Source organism: Orycteropus afer, unplaced genomic scaffold (genome assembly GCF_000298275.1).
Source record: "Orycteropus afer afer isolate SDZICR_OR568_19922 unplaced genomic scaffold, OryAfe1.0 scaffold00051, whole genome shotgun sequence".
Lineage (NCBI taxonomy): Eukaryota > Metazoa > Chordata > Mammalia > Tubulidentata > Orycteropodidae > Orycteropus > Orycteropus afer.
In genome coordinates this window covers 8,668,556-8,675,941 of record NW_006921638.1, presented here as the reverse complement: position 1 = coordinate 8,675,941, position 7,386 = coordinate 8,668,556, and positions in this window count along the sequence as shown.

Genomic DNA, 7,386 nt, shown 5'->3' with positions numbered 1-7,386 from the left:
ATTCTAGGCAATGGACATCAAAGACACAGTCCTTGCCTTTCAGATTTTCATACACAGTTCTGTGGATGCACTTTAAAATTCTTAGCCAGTATATACTAAGGCAGAATACATGACTCAAAATTGTTATGGCTAAATCTTTCAACTATTCTGTAATGTAGGTAGAAAGAGGAAAAGAATTGAAATGGTTAAGAAAACCATAAATACCACCTTCTACCGTTATATTTTTTTGTGACAGGCAACTACAGGCAAGACCAACCTGGGCAATAATATTCCTTGCAGCTGGATTCTCTGGTGATTTCTGCAACATTGGGGAAAGCTGTGATTTTTTTTTTTTTTTAAAGACAGCGATGGTTTAATTTTTTCCCTCTAGCTTTTCAACTGCTAATGTTCATTTCAGTTTTAACAGAAATGGTTTTGATGATTAAGCAGTTTGGTTTATTTTAAAAATTAATTTAACTCAGATATTTAGTTGGTTACTGAAGTGAGTCTATTGCTGAATTTAAACTCTAGTTCTTATTAGACAGGACAGTATGGTGCAAGGTTAAGTTTTAGTAAAACTCTCCTTAAAATCTATGTAGACTTCTTACTGATTGTAGTCTTAGAGGGAAGGTGTTGTCGTTACTGTCGTCTGTCATTAGCTATATTCTTTTTATTCTGAAGCATGAAGCAGGAGGTAATTAAATGGATAATGCTGTTTAAGTTCTTGTTGAGGATTCATAGTTGCCTTAAGGGAAGGAAATTTCAGAGAGAACATTATTAATAGTCTTTCAGTTACTGAGTGGAAAATCTTTATAATGTCTTGAAACTTTTCCTTGATTATTTTATGATTAAAAATACATGGAGAGATAAAGAATTTTGTAGTTTTGATTTTGTAAGTAAAAAATTAGGGGACAATGTTGAAAAGCTAAAAAATACAAATATTGTTAGGCAGAAAATAAATGAAATATATCTCTTACTTTTTTGTATGAAACTATTTTAACTTTATGTCAATAAAGTTTAAATTAGTTCAGACTTTTCTTATTAGAATAAATGTTTCCTTTTAAAATGCATGATAATCATAATCAAGACGAAATTTGTCCTGTTATTTATTTTCAAAATGATTGTACATGTTTAGCAGACTTTTGATTTAAATCCCCAGTGATATATTGGAGACAGATGTTTAGATGACCTCATGTTTAAAGTAATGTTGTATTTGGACACAAGATTAAATTTTCCCTAAAATCTTACCTTATAAGTTAAACTGTGTGGTAGTATACAGAAACTAATCAATGATTTGCAGTGGATTAATGCAATTCCTGTATTTTAAATAAAAATTTCTATCTTTTATGGAATTCCACATAGTACAAAAGAGCTGATTATGAAACAGCTGTTTACAAATGAAAATATTGTTTTTGGCTGGCCAGCTAAATGGGAAACAGATTTGAAAAGTTCCATGAATTTGAATGCAAATTTACCATATCATTTATACTGGACTAGAGAACATTGGTAAAAAATTGCAACATAGTTTACCAAAACTTCAGTGGAAGATTGTTTTGTAGGATATAATATAAACATTTAAAATAATTTTTCCTTTTTGAAAATCTATTTTGTTCTTATGAACATCAACATAAACAGTAGAACAGTAGATTCATATATTTAGAATATCTGAAAAGTTTATAAGAAACTCATAAATATTTAAATTTCACTGAAGAAAAATTAGCAAATGGGGTTGTTAGAAATGTATAGGCAAATGAGTAGAGTGAAATAGAAAAAAGATATGAGATATTGTCCAAAGATAATAAATTAATGTATTAAAGCAGAGTTATTGGGTATTAGCGCATTTTCATTTTCATCAGGTGCTAGAATGCTATACTGAGAATCACATTGCAGTGGAAATTGTAATTTGAAAAACACTGTCCACCACAAAACATTCAGATTTTCTCTCAAATTTTAGACAGTAGTTAAGAATTATTTATTTTGGAAATTAGCCTGTGCAAAAATAAGTAGGATTTAACAACCCTATTGAAGGAATTTTGGATATGACTTTTTGAATGCCAAAGTATTAACTTTGCTGTGGTAGTTCATGAGTTAAAACTTTTAGGAGAACTATTGTTTTCCTTTTCTTTACCCTTTTCATTGTCTTTCTTGCTTTAGTTTTTTAGAACTGGGACCATGTTTCATCAATAACTTTTTTTTCATCATCTCAGAAATAAATGCCTTTTTCTGGGGTGGGATATTACATTGTGTTCTGTTGTCACCACCTAACATCAAATGGTCAATAATCAGTCAAGAGAGAAGCAAGTAGGATATCTATACAACATTTAAGAAGTAAGTTTTAGGGCAAAATGAAGAGAAAAAGATCTAGTAATGCAAGTTACATAAGTATAAACACTTTGAAATATAATACAAATATTTTATTGACATTTATGAATGTATCCTTAATGTATGATCTACCTTTAGTATACTTTAACTTTTTCTAATATTTTTTTGAGTGTCAGTAGTTAGTTAATATCTATAAAACTAATTTTATTAGCATACAGATATACTAAATTGTAGTAGATTGTATGTTTTAAGGAAGAGCTGATGCCTTATGCTTTTTTTAATGACTTATCTTTTGTTTTTGAGACTAGCAAGATAATTGCCACTTTCTAGGTTAGGCTGACCACATGGTAATGACAGCTTATACCACATTAGCTGCATTTTTTTTTTTTTTTTTTTAGCTTTACTCATGATCCTATAATGTAGCAGTATTTAGAAATCAGCAAGTGATACAAGTGAAGAGTGCATTGATAAACTCTTTTACACATATAATACTGTGTTGACAGTGACAAAAAACATGAATCTATGAATAAATAGATGGGTAGACAGGTTGAATGATCAGATGTGTCTGGGCAAGAGGGAATATACCCATGACCATATATAAGGTTGGCAGATGATATTTCTATATGCGTATTTATATATGCTGTAAGGATGTACAAATCTATAATACAGCTAATAAGGGGCAAATTATGATAACTTCTTGGCCACAGACAGCCACCCTGATGGAGTGAGTGGTTGGACCTGTGGGCTCAGGACCATGGTCACAGGGGACATCAAGCTCAATTGACATAACATACTAAACAAAAACATTGTTCTGCATCCTACTTTGCTGAGTAGCGACTTAAGAGCTGGCAAGTGGCCATGTTGCAACAATGGGTTTCTCTTCGTCCAGAGCAAACAAGAATGAAGAAAAACAAAGACACATGGAAACAATAGTCCAAGGGACTAGTGGACCATGCGATCCTTGGCCTATATGACCATGAGACCAAAAGAATTAGATGGTGCCCAGCTACCAGTGTCAACCACTTGGAGGGGGATCAGTGCCAGAGATCCTGGATAGAGTGGGAAAACCACATGGAACAAAATTCAAAATCATAAAAAAGACCAGGTTTACTGGTCTGATAGAGCCTAGTGAGACCCCTGAGACTATGGGCCCTAGTTACCCTTGAGGTCTGGAATTGAATTTAATCCCGTGGCTTCCAGCCAAACCATAGACAGGCATTTAGGGTGAATGTTTACATCAGGTAGATACATTCCTTAGAGCAATCAATCAGTCTTGGGAAAATGGAAGGGCAGTATTTGCACAGGGAGATAGCTCAGGGACAGGGGGTCGAGGAATGCATAAAAAAGAGGGACACAGGGAAGAGGTAATTATATGGAGGAAGTGGGTGGAGAGGTGTTACATTGTAGGGAATTGCAGTCAATGTTATAAAACAAAATGTGTATGAACTGCTGTATGGAAAATGAATTTGCTCTGTAAACTTTCACCCAAATCACAATTAAAAAAAAAAAGTCAGGGTCTTGCATTTAAGCCTCTATATGTTGAGATTATTAGAACACTCTGGTGATAGAAGATTTTAATTTCTATTATCTACTGTTAGTTTCGTTAAAAACAACAACAACAAACAAGTTCTTACTGAGAGTCTTCCATGTGTTCAACACTATGCTTTGAAATATTTTTAAATGAACTTAATGGTAATGTGAAAGTTGGAAACAAAGAAGAAGGTTCAGTAGTTGGAAAATATGACCATGTGATAGAAATGATGCCAGAGATCACATGATATAATTTTGCAAGACCAACCACCTATCCATTGGAAATACATTTATTCAATGACATAAATGATGACTATGCACGTGGACCTCACCAGATCAAAACCACAGAAATCAAATCAACTACATCTGTGAAAAGAAATGATGGAGAAGCTTAATATCATCAGTCAGAACAAGGTCAAGGGCTGACTGTCAATTACTTATATGTGAGTTCAAGTTGAAAGGAGCTGTCATCATGCAGTGCCTAAGGCATTAGACTGCTAACCAGAAGGTTGGCAGTGCAAACCTACCAGAAGGAAGATGGGGCAATCTGCTTCTGTAAAGATTTTGGCATCACTATGAGTTGGAATCAACTCAATGGCAGTGTTTTTTTGTTTTGTTTTTTAAGTTCAAGTTGAAGATGAAGAAAATTAAAACAAGTCCATGAGAACTAAAGTATGACTTGAGTATATTTCACTTGAATTTAGAAATCATCTGAAGAACTGATTTGATGTACTGAACACTAATGCAGACAAATTGTGGGATGATGTCAAAGACATCATACATGAAGAAAGAAAAAGGTCATTAATAAGACAGGAAAGAAAGAAAAGACCAACATGGATGTCAGAAGACTCTGAAAGTTGTTCTTGAATGTACAATAGCTAAAGTGAATGGAAGAAATGAAGTAAAAGAGAAGTAAATTTGAAAGGGCTGATCAAGAAGTCAAAGCAAAGTATTATAATGAAATGTACAAAGACTTGGGATTAGAAAACCAAAAGGGAAGATTAGGTTCAGCATTTCTCAGGCTGAAAGAACTGAAGAAAAAAAAATCAAGCCTTGAGTTGCAATAATGAAGGATTCTATCGACAAAATATTGAGTGATGAAGGAAGCATCAAAAGAAGATGTAAGGAATGTACTGAGTCACTGTACCAAAAAGAATTGGTTAATGTTCCACCACTTCAGGAGGTAGCATATGATCAAGGATCTATGGTATCGAAGGAAGAAGTCCAAGCTGCACTGAAGGCATTGGCAAAAAACCAAGTCTAGGAACTGACAGAATACCCACTGAGATGTTTCAACAAATAGATGCAACACTGAAACTATTAGAAGAAATTTGAAAGACATCTACCTGGCCAACCGACTGGAAAGAGATCCACATTTGTGCCTATTCCAAAGAAAGGTGACCCAACAGAATTTGGAAATTATCAAACACCATCATTAATATCAAAGAGCCCTGGTAGCACAGTGGTTAAGCACTCAGCTTTGAACCCACCAGCTGATCCATGGAAGAAAACTGTGGAACTCTGCTTCCTTAAAAATATATGGCCTATGAGTCAGGTCCGACTCAATGGCACATAACAACAACAACAACAACATATATAAATAGACTATCAAGCATAACCCAAAATGCACAGACAGCAGAAGAGAAACTAGATGAACAGGACCTTCTAAAAATCAAATTTTTATGTGCTTCCATAGACTTCTTCAAAAGAGTCAAAAGAGAACCTACAGATTGGGAAAAATATTCGGCAATGACATATCTGACAAGGGACTTATCTCTAAAATTTATAGAAAACTCCAACACCTCAACAACAAAAAGACAAATAATCCAATTAAGAAATGGGCAGAAGGATTGAAGGTATTTTGTATCACTGCTATCAGTGCAAGATTAGCCTCCACTGAATTAGTGGAAAAGGAAGCTGAATCACTCAGGAAAGGATCAAATCTGGAGATCTTGGATAGAGTGGGAGGAAAAATGTGGAACAAAATCCAAAAACTCAATAATGACCAGAATTACTGGTTGGATAGAGTCTGGTGAAACCCCCAATACTATGGCCCTGGGATACATTCTGGGCCTGGAAAAAAGCTCACTCTTGGGCTGGCTCTCAGCCCAATAGTAAACAAGCTGTACATGCAGACCACTCAACCCAGGGTGATGCACCTACATGTTGTTGTTGTTGTTGTCATGTGCCATCGAGTCGACCCTGACTCATAGCAACCCCTCCTTGGGTTTCTGAGGTGGTATCACTACGGAAGTAGATTGTCCAACCTGGAAATGCATCCCTTGGAGCAATCGACCATGGGGCACCAGAGGGACAACATTTGCACAGAGGAAATGCAGGACACACAGGAGTGCATAACTATGAGGGACACAGGGGGAGAGGGGTAACTGGGCAGGGAGGGGAGGAGACTGGGTTAGGATTGGGGATAGTAAATGGGGAGTGAAACTAAATGTACATGTAATGTTGACTGTAAAGCAAACTCTGCTCTGTAAACTTGCACTTAAAGCACAATCACAAAAAAAAGGAAAAAAAAATGGACAGAAGACATGAATAAATACTTCACCAAAGAGGATATTCAGGTAGCCAATGAACATATGAAGAAATTATCACGATTAGCCATTAGAGAGATGCAAATCAAAATAACAATGAGTTACCATCTTGTCCCAGCACTAATAGCAAAGTTCAACAGGACAGAAAATAACAAATGCTGGTGAGGATGCAGAAAGATTGGGACTCTCATACACTGCTGGTGGGACTGTAAAATGGTACAACCACTGTGGAAAACAGTATGGCTATTCTTTAAAAAGTTGGAATTAGAAATACCATTTGACCCAGACATTCCATTACTAGGTATATATCCTAAAGAATTGAGAGCCAGGACATGAACAAATATATGCACATCTGTATTCATTGCAGCACAGTTTACAATAGCCAAAAGATGGAAACAACCTATGTGTCCATCAACTGAAGAATGGATAACCAGACTATGGTACATACACACAATGGAATACTATGCAACCCTAAAGAATAATGTAGAATCTGCAAAACACTGCATAATGTGGATGAACTTGGAGGACATTATGCTGAGTGAAATAAGTCAATCACAGAAGGACAAATATTGTATTAGTCCATTACTGTAAAAAGTGAAGGAAAGGTTTATATATGGAAGGAAATTTTCTTTGTTGGTTACTAGGGTGGGAGGGTAGGGTAGGGAACACTGTTAGATAGGTAGAGATAAGTATTGATCTGGGTGAAGAGAAGGGCAATATACCAAATGTGAGTGATCAACATAGTAGCATTGAGAAAGAGGAAGACATAGAGAAGTACATGGGAGGTACAGACAACAATGATGAACCCTTTTGCACATAAAGTACTGCATTGTCAATGAAGGCAAACATGGATATATGGGTGGATAGATGGGTGGACTGGCTGAACTATTAAGTATGTCTGTGCAGGGGGTAGTGTGCCCAAGACCATGTATAGGGTTGGCAGACAATGTTTCTACAGGTGTATTGGTATGTTCTGTAACAATTGCCAGGTATATAGTAGAGCTGA